The sequence below is a fragment of the Marmota marmota genome, unplaced genomic scaffold, assembly GCF_001458135.2.
Source record: "Marmota marmota marmota unplaced genomic scaffold, marMar, whole genome shotgun sequence".
In the NCBI taxonomy this organism is placed as follows: Eukaryota; Metazoa; Chordata; class Mammalia; order Rodentia; family Sciuridae; genus Marmota; species Marmota marmota.
Window position 1 is genome coordinate 12,690,813 of NW_025999999.1, and position 21,387 is coordinate 12,712,199.

General features: G+C 36.3%; 1 long non-coding RNA gene across 38 annotated transcripts in view; it reads right to left on the bottom strand.

The window, feature by feature from the left end:
• The window catches only part of LOC107149875, a 528,547-nt gene that overhangs the window by 380,833 nt on the left and 126,327 nt on the right, over positions 1 to 21,387 (bottom strand). For 4 of the 38 annotated variants that reach the window (XR_007349169.1, XR_007349171.1, XR_007349144.1 and 1 more), the window contains exon 5: positions 8,233 to 8,373. The exons of 33 other annotated variants lie outside the window; for them this stretch is intronic. This is a non-coding gene — a long non-coding RNA (uncharacterized LOC107149875). Of the gene's footprint in view, positions 1 to 8,232; positions 8,374 to 10,067; positions 10,165 to 21,387 lie in introns of all 38 variants that reach the window. One more of the 38 variants, XR_007349149.1, reaches the window with a different exon arrangement.

Below are 21,387 nucleotides of genomic sequence, written 5' to 3' on the forward strand. Positions count from 1 at the left end.
TTAAAGAAGAGTAAAATTATGGCATTTCCTAATAAATGGTTGGAGTTGAAGAATATAATGATAAATAAAATAAGCCAATCCCACAAAACCAAAAGCCAAATGTTTTCTCTAATATGTGGGTGCTAATTCACAATAAGGCAGGGGGCATTAGGGAAGAAGAACATTACCTTAGATTAGGTAAAGGGAATTGACGGGAGGGAAGGGGAAGGATGTGGGGATAAGAAAGATAGTAGAATGAAACAGACATTATTACTGTATATAAATATACATATGTGACAACATGACCAATGATTCTGCAACATATACACTCAGAAAAATGTCAAATTATATCCCATCTATGTATATCAAAGTGCATAAATGCATTCTACTGTCATGTGTAACTAATTAAAACAAATTTGAAAAATTTTTAAAGAGAGAGAGAGAGAGAGAGAGAAGAGAAAGAGAGAGAGAGAGAGAGAGAGAGAGAGAAGAGAAAGAGAGAGAGAGAGAGAGATAGATAGATCATGGTCAAAGTTCACTGAAATAGCCAAGACTTCAGGGAAATAAAAGCAAATAAGCATATTTACTAGCCAGAAATTTACTCTCAATAGAAAAAAATCAACAAGTTTCATTATCAAATTGATCAAGTCAATTTTGTATAAATTGAAACGACAACCATATTTTATCAATTATAAAGCCATTTCCACATTTCTAATTGCAAAAGGAAAGAATTTGTCCCTTCATAAAAGGATCTCAAGACAGTAACTGCCATTTAAAACAAGAGTTGTATATTCATTCAATTTTATTTCATGAGTTACACATTTTTGTTTCAGCTACTTTATGGTCATAACAACATTGGGAGGCAAGAAGGACCATTGGCCATGTAAAGAAATTCTGAAATGGGTCACTCCTTGAACTATTATGAAATAACAGAAAATAATTTGAACCAAAGTCCATCTCCCAAGCTTAGAATTTTAGCCTCTTTTCTATACCATCTTGAAGACAGAGATAGTTTGTATGTTAGTTGGCTGTGAGGAACTCTTCCAGGGCTGAGACAGTTGACATGGAAGGGAAAGATCAACTCTGGAGCCAGAAACAGATGAGTTTGAATCCCAGCTATACAATATCATGGGACCTTGGACAAGGGACCACTAGTTTCTACTAAAGGATCCTAGGAACTGAAAGAGATAATCTAAGAAGACAATGGCACAGTGGCATCTTTGCATGAAATGGACTATTTTTCTTGAAAGAGAAACAAAAGAAAGCAAAAAGTAGAAGAAAAAAAATCAACATAGCAATATTCTACCATTATTTAAGCTTTGCAGTCTTCCTACCTGGTAAGAGTGTTGTGCGTGTGTGTTTAATAGTAGAAAATATATAAACAAGCATATTTGACACAGGAAGATTTTTCCTTAGTTAGAAATGATTAATTGTGCAACTATATAAAAGGCAACTTTTATATTGCACTTTTCAATAATCAAAGTGTCCTTCCTATTGTCTCATCTTCACATTATGTCATTGGAAAAGGTGAGGATTGTGTCCATTTCAAATAAGGAAGACAAATATCAGGACATTTTGATTTATAAGTCACCCTGCTCTCTATGAGTGCCACATTTCTTTTATAGATCGCGATATATATGTCCTGTTACTGTGTGCCAGGTTGTGATGGGCACTGAGCAGATGGAGATAAGACACAGCACAGTTTCTTTTTTGAACGCCTGCTCACAAGTATGAGGAAGAGAAAGACAAGAAGATGCATGACAGAAAGGACATTGTGATTTTCTAAAGTTTGAGAGTGCTGTGGGGGGAGAGTGATAAAGTAAGGGCAAGACAATGCAAGGTCACCAAAGTTCTGAATAAGATGACTGTGTTTATGCCACGTGCTGTCTCCTGACCATCTCTGAGCCTCCGTGACTGACATTTGTATAAAACCAGGGGCATCATCCAGAAAGACACCATGCGTCTTTACAAGATCTTTTTCTCAATACCAAAGCCCTCAGTGTGTTTTGAATAAATGCTATATTGTCTCCATCTATGAAGGGTGACACTGTGAGGGAAGAAGAGTAGGTAGAATATGAAGACATATTTTGTTGTCTTCTTTAGTGCCTTTTATATGCATTGGTCTTACAAACACAACATACTTTTAAATTGCTACAGACTTAAAAAATGACAAAATGTATTATGGTGTAGATACGAGGAATCCCCCCAAATCTCATGTGTGAAACAATGTAAGGAGGTTTGTAGGTGAAATGACTGGGTTATGAAAGCCTTAGCCCAATCAGTGAATTAATCTCCTGATAGGGATTAACTGAGTGGTAACTGTAGGCAGGAAGGGTGTGGCTGGAGGAGGTGGGTCCTTGGCAGGGTCATGCCTTTGGGGTATATATTTTGTTTTTGTTGAACAGAGCTCTCTTTCTGCTTCCTTGAGCCACTTTCCTTCACCACACCCTTCTTCCATGATCTTTTACCACATCTAGAGCCTTGAGGAATGGAGCTGGTTGTCTATGGACTGAGACCTCTGAAACTGAGCCCCCAAATAAACTTTTCCTTCTCTAATTGTTTTTATCAAGTCTTGTAGTCACAGCAGCAAAAATGGCTGACAAAAATAACGTTTCCCTGTATCTCTGACCAAAATCCAATAACACATTCATGGAATTAAGCAATGAAATAATTTGTCCCTAAAGTCAAGATGGAACAATAAACTCTGACATGTCTTCCTGTCTGGTTAAAGCCTAAGCAGGCCACTCAATTGCTATCACCTCTACCTTTAACCTTGTAACTACACAGTAGAAAGTTCCCCCATGGAGGGCAATTAATAAAATGTGAACATTAAGTCTGAAGAATTTTCACTGTGAGACCCAATATCTAGTAGAAAATGTATAACAAGTCAGGTCTTAACCAAGTTGTGCATGTAATAGAGATAGGGACAGTCAATTTGAGCAATACAGCATCCAAACACTTAAATGTAGGCACACTCTTTTATTTATAATATCATAAATGTTTAGCATGGACATACACATAACACACTCAAACAAACACATTCCTCATGAATTACCAGTAGTTAAAATTTGGCTGTAATTACCTTTTATTTCTTCCTCCAGTTCCTGATTACTCTCTGTGTGCATGACATTAGTGGCTAATAATTGACCATTAAGAGGGAGGAGGAGAATAAAGGCAAAATATTTAATTCTCAGACAGTATAATCAGTTTTCATAAGATCAATTGCATACAGCAATGTTACAGGTTCACCTGGAGTTTGAGGTATTTGAAAGAGCTTTGGATTCCAATATGCTTGGGTTTAAATCTTAGCTGCATTACTTTATGTAAACTCTCTGCACTTAAGCTAATCTGTCTGTAAAATGCAATGTAGAGTTGAGGATTTTGACTTGGGCCATGGACATGAAAAGTTCCATATCAATATTTCCTACTGCATAAGTAAAAGGAATTCAATAAATAGCATTTATTTCTTACTCTGGTACCTGTTATTTAAACAAGCAGTTGGAAATGAGTTTATATTAAAGATCCATTTTCACCAATGCACCAGATTGAGAATCACATGGCAAAATGGTGTCTGAGTTTCAGAATATGGCTTTCAAAATCTACCCCTAATATACTTCATCGTGTGATAAGTGCTGTGAAGACCCTCAACACTTGGATGGTCTGGAACATGGAGCTCTGTTGAGCTTCTTGGATCAATAATGACAACAGGCGAATGTGAACAGCTAGTGAGAACTAAAGGGGTGCGGCTCAGTTTTGGTTCTCCATCAGATAGATGCTCAAGGAAAGCCAACTGCTTTCAGCACAGCTCACGTCTGCTTAATGAGTAGTGAAAAGAATCTTTAGGTGACCACAAAGGAATTAAGTAGCTACAGATAAATGATCCAAATGGGCTTAATGATGCTATGCCAAGCAGAGAGGAACAGAAGACAATCGAGTAATGTGACTGCAAGCAGAACTGCGGGTTAATGACCTTGTAGTTTAAAACTTAATGGGGCACCCACAGCACCAGACTGGAAATAAATGATAGAACACAAATGCATATCCTGGCATTTCATAAATAAATTATTTAACACTAATTGCAACTAAATTGCCTTTCTTCAATATGAGGCTGCAATTATACAATACATTGTTCAATGCCTGGCTGGTTCCTAAATGGGCAACAAATAAAAGTCGTTGACTTAGACAATATGGACATGAACATACCTCATACTTAACTTTCATTGGAGGAGAGATGTTTGGGCCTATGAACTATGTACAAAGGATTGTTTCTGCTGTTGTTTTATCCTGGCTTATACACAAGGTCTACAATGAGTTGGGAAAATCTTAGCCTTTCTTGTAGAAACACTGTCAGCGATGGCTTGATGTTTTTTCTGGGGTGGTAATTGTTGTCAAGGTTTTAAGGAAACTTTTGGGCCTTCCAGTTTTTCTTTTTATCTTTTCCTTAGTACTAAATAGAACTCTTACTAATCAGAAATGCCACAGTGACTGTGGCATAGCACAAACTGCCCCTGGTTGATCTGGGGCAGACATCCATTCTTTGTGCTGCCAGGCTTTCTGTTTGTTCAGCTTTCTCACAGTACTATTCTTAGCACATCTGATCATTAGCCTGTTGATGGGGAATCCTGAGTCCAGGAAAGTGACCCTCTTTTGTTTTTCCATTCTTACAGTGGATTCTCTATAAATTTTAAATGTATGAAAAAACAAACGGAAAAAAAAAAGGTGAGGGGGAAACAATGTGAAATCATCTACTTACTGCCTGTCACCAAAAGCTCATGTGTATTCATTCCATTGACCAACTAATAATTATTTAGGATTTTTCTAATGCAAGAATCCCTGAGAATAAAAATATATAAGATATAATATATGCTTTTGAAAAATAATCATTTGGCAAAGAATACAATAGGAAAACCAACCAACAAACAGAAGCATTCTTTTCCTAGTGCTGTACTGAATTAAATATTAACATATCACTCTTCACCAGAGTCTTGAGCCAATGCTCTATTATTATCTTGTTTTACTCAGGAGGAAACTGAGGTATAGATTAGGAAACATTACTACTGCCTCTCTGCATGCAGCCAAGTGATGGACAGGCTTACATCTAGCCTGAAGGGCTCCAAGGCTTGTATATACAACCAACTCATTGTGATTCTCAAAAAAAAAAAAAAAGCCAAACACACATTCTACAAATTCAAAGGAAGTCACGTCTTCACTAAAATAGAATTACAGAGATCAGGGTTTACAGCTGTGGTGAACTAAGCCTTAAAAGACCCAAATATGTCTAAGGGCAAAGGGGAACAGATGACAGGTGCATAAGGGGAAAAGTCAGCATGGATCAACAAGCAGACATGGGGAGGCAGCAAGGGGGGGGGGTAGGTAAATTGCAGGGAATGGTAAGACTGGACAGAAAATTGGAAATCTTTGACATCATCTGAAAAATATTCAGAGGTCCTTGCCACCGCAGAGCCCCAATAGTCAATGCTCTTCACCGGATCCTTCTAAAACTTAGCCCCACAGAATAGCTATTTCTTCAACAAAGTGAAAGATGTGTACTGGAACTCTCCACCCCCAGTAGCTCCTAGCAAGGGCCACAGTGGGCCTCTAGGAATGTTCTGTGCTAATCAGAGAGCGCACCCTCTCCAGATGGGCACACGGCTTGCTGAGCAGATGGCATCTTCATACTAGTTAAAGTCCCTGGAAAGATACAGCTTCAGATGCTCAGCTTGGCAATGGAACAAAGGCTGCACTTCAGCCTCCATTTTCCCCCTCACCAGGCCTTTGAAGAACACCCAATTTGCCCAAATTTCTATACTGCTGACTTAATCTCAGTGCAAATATTTTCTGTTTCTTGTAATTTTCAAAAGTTTATTTAATTAAAAGACTGCTTGTATATGCATATTTTTGAAGATTATGATAAATACTCTCATTCTATTTTGGGAAAAATGAGCAGCCCTTAGTGTTTAGTATCACAATTATGTGTTAGAAATTAACCCTTGACTTTGTAATTCTATTATGGACATTCAACTTCCAAAATAAATAAATAAATAAGGTTTCCCTAACAAAGTTATACACAAAGATGTCCATTAAGATTTGATTTATATTCAAAACACAATAGAATAAATAAGGCAATTGCTCTTGTATTCATATAGTGGATAATAAAGTAGCTATTAAAACACTAACATTCTATGCATAGATTCCATGGAGGAAATGTTTCTACAGTATTACCATTATGAAAAGTATTAAATTATGTGTAGAGCCTGATAGTTGCCTATATTTATTTTGAATGGATTTGAAAAGTAACAGAAATAAATTGGGTTATTACTTTTATCACTTGCAGTATTTTTTTATCATCTAAAATTCCATACTTCCAGAATTTTTCTACATGACATGTATTATTAGTATTATTAAAGATTATCACAATGCAATTCACTTCTTATATTCACATTATGTCTGCCATCACCCTAGCATGTAGACTGCATAAAGCAAAGGCATAACATACAATTACAACTTTGAAAGAGCTCACAATTTAATAAAAGACAAGAAATAGAAACAAGAATTCCCTTAAGACAGAAGAAAATTATTGTCAATAAAGATGCAAGGAAGACGATATGGGGAATGAATAGAAGAAACAGTTATTTGTCTTGCAAAAGGGAAGAGGAAAACTCTCTGGAGGTCACAGCTGTTTCTGCTAGGCTGTGAAAAAGCCACCTGCTCTACAATGTGCTCTGTGGCCCAGGATTCTCTTGAGTGGCTGGTTGGTGAAGTCCTCAGCCATATCCTTGAAATGAATAAGAGCCACTAAAGACAGAGAATATGTTCCTGCTTAAAAAACAAGTGGGTTTATCTATGTTAGGTAATAGGCAGACACCTAGAAAATAAACAAATATATAGGGAGATAATTTTTAGGACATTTAACAGATGGAGGATGAATTAACAAAGCAAAGAGTAGTTGTCACCCTATCAGAAAACAAGAAAAAGCCATTTTACCCTATGTATAACCTAAGTAAATACAATAAACAAACAAAAATACCCACAAAAACAAAATGACAACAAAAAATTTCAAGATGAAATTCAAAAGTTGTCATGCCAGCCAGATGGAACAGGACAGAGGAAGATACATTGGAAGATAAACAGAGATGTCAGTTGATTGCTCTTTTCTCACGAAATTCTGGAGTGGTTCTGATATACCTATGTTTTTAATATTTACCAACCACCTTCACCTTGGGAATTCTGTTGGAAGTGATCTGTGGATTCTACTTTTTGAAGAAATGCTATACCATGTCTGACAGCCTATCATGATTCTTTAAATGATGATTCTGTTGAAATTCTCGTTCCCAAAGTAATTATATGTCCATAGGAGGAAAAAAAAAATCTCTTGCCTTTATCTTGTCTTAAGAAAGTCTAGTGAACTAATTCAGTTCAGCCCATGCATTATGACTCTTTGTGATGGTTTGAACTTCATCTCCCCAAAATATAAGTTGAAATTCTGACAGGCATAGCTCAGACAGTAGCATTATTTGAAAACAGGATCTGTGCAGATGTCATCAATTTAACCTGATATCTTTAGAGTGGGCTCTAATCCAACATGACTAATGTCCTTATAAAGGGAGAGCTGGACACAGAGATAAGCACAGAAGGATGAGAACGTGGAGATGCAGGAGAAAGGAAAATGGAGGGGAAAGCTGAAATGATACATTCTCCTGACAACCAAAGCCATCCATTGCCAGCCACCAGCAAAATCTAGAGGACAGGCTCCAGAGAGATTTACCCTCAAAGCCTCTCAATAATTCAGCCCTGCCTACATACTGATTTCAGAATTCTACCTCCAGAACGATGAGAGAACAAATTAATTCTGTGTGACTCCATCCAGTTTATGACATTTTATTAAGTCTACCCTTGGAATCCGATGTACTCCACAAGTAGGCTCAAAATAATTCATTTAAAGAACTCTCCAAATTGGAGTTATCAGGAACATCCAGAGGAACTCTGCCAATCATGGCACTGGGGCCCTTGGAAACTTCATATAAGCCCTGTCTCCGGTTGCTTGACTAAATGTCACTTGAATTACACACTGCTTCTCCTTGGGTCTGTCAATTCGTCTTTCAAACATAGGCCCAACACCCCTTCATTTTCATGCACGACCATAATTTTGTCAGAATATGAAGGATGTGGCTTCTTGAAAGAAGCTTGGGGGCTGCCCAGTTTCCTTTCTATATAGGTTTTACATGGTGTGTTTTCTTGATTTGTTGTACTTACGATGTCAACATCTGGCTCTTTGACTAATGGAGGCACCTGACTTTGGATGGAGCAGGAGAATTAATGCTTGGGTATACATCTCAATTTGCCAGTGTGATTTGTACCCCCATCCACTCCTGACCACGGGAAATTCGCTTGCCCCTAAATAAAAGATTAAATCAATAGCTATTTCAGGCACCACTGTTTTAGTTAACAAGCTATTTCATCAAATTAGGGTAGTAGATGATGGAGATATTTTCAGTTCTCATCAATAATGAATAACCTCTTTTTTGAAAACAGAAGCCAGAGATCAACCAGCCAGGTTGTTTTGTCTGCAGCTATCCTGAGTTTGCAAATAACCTACACTTGCCTTCTTGATCCATGATCTAACTCAATTAAAAATCCTTTGCACTTGGCCTATTTGAGGAAGACCACTCTATGTGGTAGATCCTGGACTTTGGGAAGGCAATAGAGGAGTCCCTATCTCATGTCACAATATGGGAGAAATAAAGGAAAGAATGGATTATACAGAGCTAGATGAAAAGTTGGTGCTGACTGGTATCCTGAAAGAACAAAAATATCAGCCACTTTAGAACAGCATTTTCATCACTAATAAAAACAGTGATGGTATGACAAGAGCTGCTATTTGGGAAGCCTTCCTGTACCAGCTCCCGAGATGGGTGTATATGTAAATTAAGGCTCATTACAACTGTACAAAATAGAAATAATAACCATCTCTATATCTCGTGGATTTTGAAGTTGAAAAAGCATTCAGAATTTCGCTAAAGCTAAAGGGCTGTTTTATTGCTGGTTCCAGAATATAAACCCAGATTTGTCTAATTCAAAAACTCATACTCTTACCACTATGATCTGGACCACAAGTGCTTAGTTTAAAACCACATGTTAATGGGTGTAGGGGAACCTGTGTCCAAGGACCTGAGTTAGTTGCTGCAAGGAACAGGCCTTCATCATATGCACAAGCAAAATCAGCACCTAAATTTTAGTAATACTTGGGGTCTAGAACTTCCTTGAAATCCTCCTTTTAAATCAAATTGTAATATGTAAAAGGGCAATGCAGCATGAGGGTAAGGAAGGGGAATAATGATGCCCTGGACCAACAATAGTTAAGGCAAAGAGCATATAGGAAAAGTTCAGATTTCGTGGTATTTAATAAGGTGTCAAAACAAAGCAGGAGGTTTATTTGTTTTGTTTCTTAGAGAAAAAAAATAGTTTCTTGAGAAAAAGTCAAAATGCACCTTATTGTACTAAATCAGAAATATATTTCACTTTGTTGAGAGGAGCAGAGGTGAGGCAGAGAAAATAATGAGTGCTCCTATGTTAAGACTGTCCCATCACTATGAAGAGCTGAGTGTCTGCTTTTAACAGAGACAATAAAATAGATCAGGTTTTACATGTGGAAATACCAGTGTTCCCTGGGGCATAGCAGAGTGGGGTGGGTAAAACACAGAGGTGTGTGTGCAGAGGATTCTTCTTTTATTTATCAAAGCACTTCCTAAATGATGCAAATTATGAGAAAAACAGAAAACAGGGGCTCTGCAATTACATTCTTTTGCTTTTAACAGTGGCCGATGTTTCAGGATAAATTTAGTACAAAGATAATAATTCTCCTTGCCACTCAATCAGAAAAATGATCAATTTTTAAAAAATCTTTGGAAGGTCAATGTTGAAAAGATAAGAGGAAATAATATAGTAATGGAGGGCTTGACTCATGTTTCAATTTTAGGCTGGTGTTATGCAAAACTCATGTGGTTCTTGCACATAAAAGTTTTCAAAAAATGAAAGCTGACGTTTACAACAACTGGAGAAATGGACATATTAAGTGCACAAGTACACACCCTCCACAGTCAGATGCAAGTTTGCAGTCCATTCTGGCCACATTTTACCTGGGCTCCTTGTGTATGTAACTTAACTCTTGAAACTTAACTTCATTGTCTGTAAAATAGGGATGATATTACTTAACACATACAACTTTTGAGAAGATGACCTTAGATGATGCAAGTAATCTTTAGGCTGGATGACTTATATCCAATTAATTCTTTCAAAAATACAACTTACATACATATAAGGAAATTGTAACTAGCATAGATTTTCCTTAGAAATCATTTAAAAATGCACAAGATAGATGAGATAGGAAAAAGAAAAATATGTTTGGATTCTTAACTAATGGGAAAAACACAATATAATCCAGAACATTGTCAGTAGTACCAATTATATCTCCATAGGCATAATGGAAAATCGTTTGCACTCACTCTTCTTACAGCTCATGTTTGATGTGATGCCTGACAATATATCACCCTAACTACGGAATCAGAAGCAGATTGACATAAAAATATAATCCATCCTTGTCTTCCAAATGATTGGCTAACAAATGAGGAACAGTTGATATATCTGTGTTACAGAGTGCATAATTCAAAATGGCATTAAAAAGCCTTGCCTGATTTCACGTACGTGGAGAGTAAAGTTTGCTGATAAATTTATGTGTTTCAGCCTGTTAAATGCTATTCTGCTGAAATGTTTTCACTCACTTCCCTTAGAACACTGTTAATCCTCAGGCTTGTCAGATGCTCTTTCCTCAAGTCCTTTTGGACTTTAAATCTGTCAGGGAGAAACATTAAATTTGACTCGGTGTTCAAACTGTGGGAATCTGGGGCTCCAAGTCACAGTGGCACTGAGGCAACATTGTGCTGCTCGTGTGACTTTTTACACTAGTGGCCCTTATAGCCATGTGGTCCTCACCATCCCAATTAGAGACATTTAAATTTCATGTTCTCATTTAGGGGGTTCATCTTCTGAAACAGATGAATGACCCAAAAATCTCAGGGGTCATTGAAAATAGCCTGGGCATGTCATGTTCCTTCTCACCTCACATTTTTGTGGGAGTGGAAATGATAGAACTTAGAATCATGTGATCGCACATCACTAGGGCAAGAGGACAATCCTTCTGACAACTACAAACAGTGCCTTGAGAAATTGCTAGAAATTGCTTTAAAAGCTATCATCCAAGAAACAAGGCAGAAACATGTTTACTCCTAGAGTTGGCAGCTTCTGAAGACCCTGAAAGTGGGCAAGCTCAGGGCAGCTCCTCTAACACCCTCTGCTGTGTGGTCAAGGTCATGCGGCTCCTTGAATGTTAATGCTTTAGAAAAGGACTGAGTCAAGGTTGTGTTGTCCATCTAACTGATCCTCCAAACAGTATTTACACATCAAACTCTGATCAAGGCAATAAGAATCACAATTATTTATTGATTGATTGAACTATATTTGTCTGAACATTCCTAGCATGGCACTTGGTACAAATCATTTATTTTATAAAAATATTCCCTTCTATCCTTGAGTAGAATATCTCATTCTTTTTCCTACTTCCTAAGATCTCCCTACTGAATGCAATGGAGAAGTGGGTGCTAATTACATGCAAGCAAAGATGGTCACAAAGACTCCTTGACTGACTTGAGACTTCCTTCCTCAGGAAAAGTCAGGGTTCAGAATGTGTTTACCCTCTCTCTTTAATAACCAAGTAAACACTCATGATATCTAGGAAGGTAATACAATTAATTGTACAGAGGATGCTGGGAAAATCCCACTTTATGTTCTTTCAACCTCATCTTACTGCATTGTTGTTGGCCTTTTAAAAATGTGTCCAATGGGACAAACTAATGAACCTCTCTGAAATTCAAAAGGCTGTGGTTTTGTTTATTTTTGGTTGTAAATTTTTTAAAAGTGAAATGGAATCAACCTGCTTGATTGGGTTAAGATGATGATTAAATGCTGGCAATAATGAACATATTGAAAATGAGAGCCATTAATAATTTGACTTAAAATATTGTGATGATTAATTTGACATGTTAACTTACATGGACCATGGGGTGCCCAGTTATGTGGTTAAGTGTTAATTCTAGGTGTGTCTCAGGGTTTTTCTGATGAATATTTGAACCTACCTACTAAATAAAGCAGATTTTCCTCCCCAATGTGGGTAAACCTCAAACAATTCCTTGAAGGTCTGAATAGAATAAACACCCAACAAGAAAGAACTCTGCCTGATTATCTTCAGGTAGGCACACTGGCCCTCTCTCGGTTTTGGACTCAGACTCAGGCTGTGAATTATACCATCATCTCTCTTTAGCCTCTGTGATCATCTGAGTCAATTTAAACTGACTGCCTATTGGATCTTTATCTCTGGAAAATGCTGACTAATGCAAAAATTATGGCTTAAAATGCACTTCTTTAAGGTAAACATTTTTCCTGTCTCCATACAGACTTGCTTTTAAATCCAAACACCTCTGAAGCTATATGTTATCAACTGATCATTATAAATAGCTTAATAGATTACTTCCCTAAATTAGAGATATCTGGGGTGGCCACTGATAAGACAGCAAAATAAAGGATAATGAACCTTTAGGATATCCTGTGACAAACTATGCAAAATTTGGCAAAACTTCTCAAGTCTCAAAGTTTATCCATTCCTTCAAGAGAAACAGAATTAATGTAATGATTACTACTTCATTGTCATAAATTTTTGCTAAAATAAAAATATCTGAGGTCTATAATATGCTAGTAGAAAAAGAAATCATTATAAATAAACAAAAATTTAGTCACAGAATCAGAGACTCTAGTTATCATTCTTTTAAAGAAAAGTTGAGCAAAATAAAGAAAAGCAAATATAAAAAAAACTAGCAAATTCTCTGGTATTTGAATTTATCAAGAACTTCTGCATTTGTTCAGGCTTCTCAAATAGTCCATTAAAAAAGCAAATAAACAAATAAAACACAACCAACTGAAAGTGAACAAAAAAATTCTACTATTTTTAACTTTTTTTACGTACTTAAATTTCATGGAGATTTTAGTTAAATGGTGAACATTAGAAGAACATGCTTAGCGTTACTTGCCTGGTTTTAGTAATACCACATAGAAAACTGCCTCCATGTATGATAGTAGACAAAGAATTTTCACTCTTTCAGCCTTAGTTTTTCAAATGTGAATTGTAAAAAGAATAGTAGTAACCTTGTATAATTATATGATACATAAATGAGAACACATATAAATTTATTTAGCCAAATGTTGATGTAGGGTAAGTACTCAATAAAAAATCAATATTGTCATGTAATCCATCAAATAGGAAATAGATATGACAGACAAAACCTGAAAACCAGCATCCAAACTGATCTGGACCCTTTTCCACTATTATTATTCTAGATAAACTATCCTGTAACGAAGAATTGGTCAAAAGAGATCAGATCCTTGAAAAAGATTAAGTAATCTCAGAAGCATTCAATATTATGGCCAGAAACAAATGTTTCTTAGGAAACTGCCCAGGTAGGGGCTCTCTCACTCACTGACCCCAAAGTACCCAAGGAAACAGTAATAGTAGACACTGATTCTAGGGTTTCTGAACCCAAGGAGCCTGTTGAGGCCCTTAGCCCTTATCTCCTCAGCTTGAAAGGTGAGTGCTTCATGGACAGAGTACCAAACCCACACAGTACAGGCAGCTCAGACTTTTTATGAACACTGATTTTGCCTATACTAGTCAAACCATATATGTTTCTACTCCTTTTGAGGAAACAACTAGTCAAGGTGTGCTTGGAATGTTCCAGAAAAAAGGAAATGGGTGGGAAAGAAGCTCTGCTCAGGTGTTTCACTAAGCCAGTCCTACCATGTTGGTTCACACAAAGGTTAAATGTCTTCCTCAGCATCCCATGAGTAGAGGTATCAGGCTTCCATGGTGGCTAGTAATGTGGGCTTTGGATTGCTCTGCTGTGATGTGCTGTGTGACCTCAGCAAGTTTGCCTCTTTGAACTATTTCTTCACCAGCCAAAAGGGAGAAAGGACCCCATTTGCATGTGATGTGCATTCCATAAGGCCAGTTACCAGGCGTAAGTACTCAATAAATGGTACCTGACATTATTACTATATTTCCTATTCTCACAGAGCTTGCTTTGGATGGAGAGACAAGGTTAACCTACAGGAGACAAGAAATAAAGTCTAATGTTACTTATTAATTTCTTCAGTAAATATCTATTGAGCATATGCTATAGATCAAGAAGTGCACTAAGAACTGGGGGCAGTGTAGTGAATTGATTATGGAGCTCACATTTAGGTAATGTTGACTCAAATGTTCCCTAGTCCCAGTCACAAATAAGCCTTGGAATTCCCCATACCAACACTCACACACACACTCACACCATACACAAATATACATGCACACACCTGTCTATATCTATCTATCAAAATAAAGGGAAGTGGTGGAAAACATTTTTTTTTCCTCTAAAACCTTTATCAACAGAAGAAAGAAAAAGGTCTCTGGGTTATTACAAGTTGTTGTTCTTCCATTTTTAGCTGATGTAGTGTAAGACACTTATAGATCTCCCAGTGAATACCCAGATATAAAACCTTAGGGCCACACTCTTGTGTTCACAAGCCTTAGTTTGTTTCCACAGGTATGGTCCTGCACACCAGTGACCAGTGTGGTTCTGCCTTTATGACAAACACCAGACCTGTGCCTTGGTCTCTGACTCCATCTTCTCTGAACCAGATGCCTGAAATATACAGTATGGCTTCAAAGGTCTTAAGGGGAAGAGGAAACAGATCATTCTTCTCTCTAGGTTTTTTTTTTCTCTCTCTCTTTCTTTTCCTGTTTATATTAGTATCTACCTTCTCTGACTTTTTAGCCTTGTTAAAGAATTAGATAAAAGTCACCATCAAATTTGGAATTTCTTCCAGTTCTAACCCTTAGTGATAGTGAGCAAACTCTTTTAATAGTAGATTATTCTATTAATACCTAAACAAGCCAAAAAAAACCCATAATGATAAAGTACATATTTTTGAGGGCACAACAAAATAACTATTTTTGGAGAGTAATATTTGATATTATAAGGCAAATTTCATTTACTGTCTTAAGAATTTTGTTTTACAGTTAAGAGGTCCTTGGAAAGAGAATAAGGGACTATCTGCCATTCACTGTGACTGAAAGAAATGTACCACTCAGTTCTCCAAAGTCCTGAGAGAAGTGCACCAGTGTCAGCCTTGAGTTTGACCCTCCTCATTCTATTATTTCCATTATCATTATCATCTTTGTTTTCAACAGATGAAACCTCATTGTTGCAGCATATGATCCTTCTTGAATTCTATAAATGGGGACTAGATAAGTCCTAATATAGTGGACACTTGTTCTGGAGAAGGAACAAGACCCTGCAGCCCAAGCTCAATTTGACTCTGCATAAGTCTCATCTCTACAAAAGGGTGCAGAAACTCCAGCCAGGACCTGTCCTCTGAAAGCCAAGGTCTAGGCTGCTGGGGACATTAGGATGAGCTCTGCATTGATGGCTATGGCTTGCCACATGGCACCAGTCTGATTTAAAATCATGTGCAATAGGCTACTGCTTTGAGAACACTGCATTATCTAAAGAGAAACTGCATTTTGGTACTAGATCTAATGAGAACAACCTTAACTCCAAAGAGATTCTATAAGTAGATAAGATGATTCATTCACTAATTTTCTTATAACTCTTAAGCTAGTTCCTTCAAAAAGCTATTATATATTTTTAAGGAAGACTCCCCCACCCAATTACATATGCATCATTCACATTTACAGACAATGAAACTGAGTTTCAGATCATTTAAGTTTTGTTCAAGGTAAAAGAGCTTGTAAGTAGCAGAGGAATAATTCAAAGGCAGGTCCATTTGACTTCCATCCTGGTGTTCTTTCCACATACTTTTCAAAGACTTGCATGTGGTCCCTAGCTTTGACTAAATTGCTACAGATATGCTTTTTGTTAGGACTCCCTTTACCTCTGGAATCTGTGCCTTATCAATCAATATAGGGGTAGGACCAGTATATCTCTAAGATTTCTTTGAGCAGGAGGGTCTGGTCTTCCCTAGCTGTCCCAAAGGTCTGCACTGTGCCTCCTCAGAAATCAACTTATTCAACTCAGAACTGTTATCCTAAAAAGATTATTTTATCATCAGAACAACATTATCCTCAGTAAAAAAACAAACAAACAAACAAACAAAAAACAAGGAAACTTACATAAGCTGGCTCTAAACTGGACTAGCTCTTTTGGCTGGAGATCTCATGAAACAGGATATACTGATGACATAGAGATTTTCTGAGAACCTTCAGTTCCAATGTTTTAGACGCCCTCTGGCCTAGGAGTAAAATAATGCTTTAGGAGAAATTTCAAGTTCTGCAATGATTTGAGACAATTTAAGGTACTGTTCTGTAGCAGAAACAAAAGCTTCTGGTCTCAGAGTCCTACATCCTATAGATAAGTCACTTAATATAGTTTGTTTCCAGTTTCCACATATCATGGAATTTTAATCTGCAAAGGTCACATGAAAAACATGGAACATAAATATGGTTTGTAAAGAATAAATTATCTTAATATAAAAGCTTTGATGTAAAATTACAGAACATATGACTGTAGTGAAAATAGGTATATGAACACTTAATTAGTCATTTGCTTGGATAATTTATGCTTATTCACAGTATTAGTTTCTCTGTAGCTATATGTATATGTATCTATATCAAGGACTTCATTATCTATACCTATATGTCTGTCTTGGAAAAGAGAGACAAACTGTTTTAGAGAGCTGTCTACTTATTTATTTTATATATATATATATATGTTTGTATGTATAGATACATACATATAATGTATGGGTATGCAATAAGCCATATATGTATGAGAAATAAATATGTAATGTATGAAATTTATAAAAATATAAGTATATGGATGTGTGAGTATATACCTATATATGTGTGTGTGTGTATATATATATATATATATATATATATATATATGTGTGTGTGTGTGTGTGTCTACATGTGTATATATGTGTGTGTATGTGTTTCTCAGTTTGACCCTGAAACACAAATTGGAATAAACTGAGGTGTTTATTTAAGTCTGATTCATACTGGGTCATAATCTGACTTCTTGAATCAGTGAACTTATGTCCAAGGAATATGTATCTTTATTAATTCCCCATGTGATTCTTATCCGGTTGTTAAAATTACTATACTTTCGAAAACAGTGAAATAGGACATATTCTATGCAATGTTACTTTTAAAAATTAGGCATATTAAGCCACAAAAAAGAGATGAAATCTTGTCATATGTGACAATATAGACAAACTAAAGGACATTACATTAAGTGAAATTTAGCACGCATAGAAAGAGGAATACATGGTTTCACTTATGTATGCATAATGTAAAATAAATCAATCTCATCAATGTTGAGGGTAAAATAGTGGTTCCCAGAGACTGGAAAGAGTAGGAGGAGGGAGGGTTGGAGGATGTTTGATCAATGAGTACTAAATTACAGGTAGATAGGAGAAAGATGTTCTGATGTTATAGACACATAGGGTGATTATAGATATAATGATGTACATTAAAAAGATTAATCAAAACAAGTATTGGCAAAGAATTGGTACAAATGGAACTCACACACTCATGTTCTGGATGTAAAATGGCATAACAACTTGAAATACAGTTTGGCATATTCATTAAAAAGTAAACATAGATGAACCTTGGTGGCAGATACCTGTCATTCCAGAGACCCAAGAGTCTGAGACAGGAAGATCATAAGTCTGAGGTCAGCCTTGGCAACTTAGTAAGACCTTGTCTCAAAATAAAAAAAAAATTAAAAAAAAATGAAAAGGGATGGGGATGTGGCTAAGTGATACAGTGTCCCTGGTTTTAACCCCTAGTCACCCCCAACACACAGATAAACATATACTTTCCATAAAACTCAGTAGTCATCAACAACTTTGTGTTTACCAAATACAAGCAAAAGCCTATGTAAGATTTTATTTTATTTTTTCTACAAAACATTTATATAAAGCTCAATTATAAAGTTGACAAATAACAAAAATTCCACTATCAGTTGAAAGAATGACTGAATTGTGATATATCCTTACCATGGAAATAATAGGATGCTCCTCACTAATGATATGAATGTACTACAGACATAGTCAACAACTTGGATGGATTTCAAAATAATCATGCTGAGCTAAAGAAGTCAGACAAGAAGAGTCCATAGTTTTTGATTCCTTTTGCATGGAATTCTTGAAAATACAAAGTAATCTTCAGTGACAGAAAGAAGATTAAGGTTGTCTGGAAGGACAAGGAGGAATGAGAGAGAGATTTATTAAAATAGAACATTGATAAATTAGGGGATGATGAAAACATATGCCATTTTGCTGACAGTGATGGCTTGTGGGTGTTTATCCACACCAAAAGTACCCAAATGCACACTTGAAATAAATGCATTTTATTGCATATGACTTATACTTAAATAAAAACTCATATAAACCGTGAAATAGAAAACATTTCAGAAATAAAAACACTGAAATAATTTATCAACAGCAGACCCACACTGCAAGATGTACAGAACAATGAATCTAATCTTTGTAGCACAAAGATTCTATGGCATATGAAATTTTCATTGATAATGAGATTTTGTGGCATAGAGAAAAAAAAAAGAGAACATGAAAAAAAGGATTCCCAGAAGTTATTTTACAGATGCCATCATCCTACTCTTGCCAATCCAGCCTAAAAATAAAAAGCCTTATCAAGAATCAAAACAGAATTTAGCATTCTTTATTTAATGACTACATACTGGCTTAACTTAAAAAGCAAGCTAGGATGCCACGACTTTGGCCCAGGGCCAATGGGAAGAAACATTGTCTGGATCAACAGAAAATGCAGGGCTGAATAGCTGTTTCTCCAGATACCTAGTAATGCACAAGATACATCCAAAAGTATGTGGCACACAGAAGAGTTTCAGGTATGTCCTATTACTCATGAAGTTCTAATGCAGAAGAGCCAGCAAGATTCTCAACAAAAGATATTTCTCTAAGGTAGAATTACTGTGGCTCTGGGTCATCCATATATTTGCCATAAGAAGCCAACCAATGCCAATGACGTAAGGAGAGGATTATCTTTGCAGAAGTCAATGACAAAATCAAGTAGAGTGTCAGAGGCATGGTCAAGTAGACCAGGATTTATAAACTGAATCTGGTAACTGAGGTCTACTGCAAAGACTGAAAGATGCCTGAGGTCCATAGGATAGAGCTAACGTGGCAGGAAGATGAGGTCAAGAAGGCAGACATTTTTTTTAACACATTTATATCCAGATCAATAACAGCACAAATGCAACTAGTGATCAAGAATCTTTACAGACCCTGTGAACTGCTAGTCATCACGAAGAGCTAAATAAATGCTGACTGCTCTGGAATATTTCTGAAATTACTTAGGAAAATAAGCAGGAGTAGAAAGCCCCATTTATTCCAGTTTAAAGGAGTTGAAGGAAATAGAAGGTGATTCAATTTATTTATTTATTTTTTACTAAATGACTTAATCTGGTAGAACTACACTCAGTGCCTCCTAGTGAGTGTCTACTATGAGTAAGGCACATGATTCTGTAATTAACTTCTCCCTCAAATTATAAGATATAGACTTTATCATGATCAGTGTTATATGAGAATACTGAAAAAAAAAAAAAAAAACAGAGACACAATCCACCTACATTCACACAGCTAGACAGTGATGGAAGAATGATTCAAAATAGAAGAGCCAAGTCTTAGGTACTACACATTGAGTCCCCATATTGTAGTGAGCCCCCTAACTTGCTGAGACATCTTTGGCTGGGGATGAGAAAACACACCAACTCACCAGAACTAAATGTATAGCTGTCTCTCAAACTACTATTAGTTTTCAAAACAGCACAAGTACTTTTTCTTTTTCTTTTTTTCTTTTAATTATTTTTATAGATTTAAAAATAAATAAATGACAGAGGAATGCATTACAATTCTTATTACACTTATCCAGCACAAATTTTCATATCTCTGGTTATATATAAAGTATGTTGACATCAATTTGTATCTGCATAAATGTACTTTGGATAATGATGTCTATCACATTCCACCATCCTTGCTATTCCCCTGCCTCCTCCCTTTCCCTCCCACCTCTCTGCTCTGTCTAGAATTCATCTATTCCTCCCATGCTCTCCCTCCCTACCCCACTATGAGTCAGCATCCTTATATCAGAGAAACCATTTGGTATTTGGTTTTTCTGGGGGACTGGCTAACTTCACTTAGCATTATCTTCTCCAATGCCATTCATTTACCTGCAAATGCCATGATTTTATTCTCTTTTATTGCTGAATAAAATTCCATTGTGTATATATGCCACATTTTTTTATCCATTCATCCTATCAGTGTTTATAGCAGCACAATTCACAATAGCTAAACTGTGGAGCCAACCTAGAAGCACAATTACTTTTTCTAGAAAATGAAGAGAGTTATTAGGTTTCATAGGTGGCAAGCCTTGTCCATTCCTGTGCACACTAGTGTTTCATTGATGGACTAGAGGTCATTATTTCTAAGGTCCCTGAGTTCAGTTAGGACTAAGAGAGAGGCCAATACCTCTGTCACATGAAATTAGCATCATTTTCTCCTCATCCCATACAGAAAAGAGGCATGAGCTGGTAGCAAAGTGGAAAAGTGGGAAAAAGTAAAGAATACCCACTTGATTTCAAAATCAAGACCAATTTATAAAATTACATTAAATTGAAATGATTATGTTTACTTCAAAATTCACCACCAAACTCTTAATTTTGAAATCCAAGTAATAGTGGTATGATATGATGAGCTATACATTTCATTCAATGTACTCTTCCAAGGTACAGAAATTTTTGTTTAATTTGATTATGGATTGTTTTTATTACATTTCAGACAAATCAGAGTTTGATAAATTATTGAGTGAAAACTAGATGAGAATCCAGTACCCCCTGCATGCAAAGTAAATTTGATTCAATTAAATGTATTTTTGACAAATGGTTTGTGTCTTCATGATTTATCAACACAATGTGGAATGGCCCTATAGCAGCGTGGTAATCAGGCCTGTTTTACATTTGCTGCTTCTATAGTGGACTAAGAGAACAGTGGCAGAAAACATCTGATACATTTCCATGAGGAAGGTAAGGAAAAATCGGGTTTGTGTTAAATCGACAGTATGTGGCTCAAACAACAGAGACTCAAGCAAAAGCAATATAAAAACATGAAATTTACATGAATCTGAAATCACGGAAATTATCTTTGATTGCCAAAGAAAGAAGATACATCATTGGAGCTAACTGAGCTTATTAAACCATAACACAAAGT